Here is a 459-nt window from a genome sequence, read left to right on the forward strand (position 1 = left end):
GTCCCTGCGGCCGCCCGCCCCTTCTGCTGCTGGATGCGGGGGGCCGGGGCTGCGCCCCCCCATCCCCGTGCTGTCTCCGGGGTGACCCGGGAGGCCGAGGGGGGGGGGGGAGGCATGCGGAGGGCTGTGGCCCCCGGGAGTGGGAATTGGGGGCCAGGTTTTAGGCAGAGGCAAGGGCGCCGAGCAGCCCCCGCAGCCTCCCCCGCTACTGCAGAGGGGAGGGGATGCGGGGTGGCTGGGGGGGGGCAAGTGCGCTGGAGAGCCTGAAACCGAAGCAGGGCCCTGCTGCCTCCTGGGGGGCTGTGGCTGTCTGCGCTCCCGTCTCTTAATTGGCATCCCGGGGGGGGGAGCGGTGACAGCTGCGACAGGCGGCACCGCAGCCCGGCGGAGCGCCCTGCCCAGCCCAGCGCCGCAGCCCCGGCGCCGGGGGCGGGGAGGGGGACGCCGGGGAAGCCCCTG

General features: G+C 76.5%; 1 protein-coding gene across 1 annotated transcript in view; it reads left to right on the plus strand.

The window, feature by feature from the left end:
* Positions 1-459, plus strand: part of FGF9 (fibroblast growth factor 9) — a 26,634-nt gene that overhangs the window by 3,876 nt on the left and 22,299 nt on the right. The gene's annotated exons all lie outside the window — the stretch shown is intronic.

Source organism: Haliaeetus leucocephalus, unplaced genomic scaffold (genome assembly GCF_000737465.1).
Source record: "Haliaeetus leucocephalus isolate CR32 unplaced genomic scaffold, Haliaeetus_leucocephalus-4.0 Scaffold351, whole genome shotgun sequence".
NCBI classification, from domain to species: Eukaryota; Metazoa; Chordata; class Aves; order Accipitriformes; family Accipitridae; genus Haliaeetus; species Haliaeetus leucocephalus.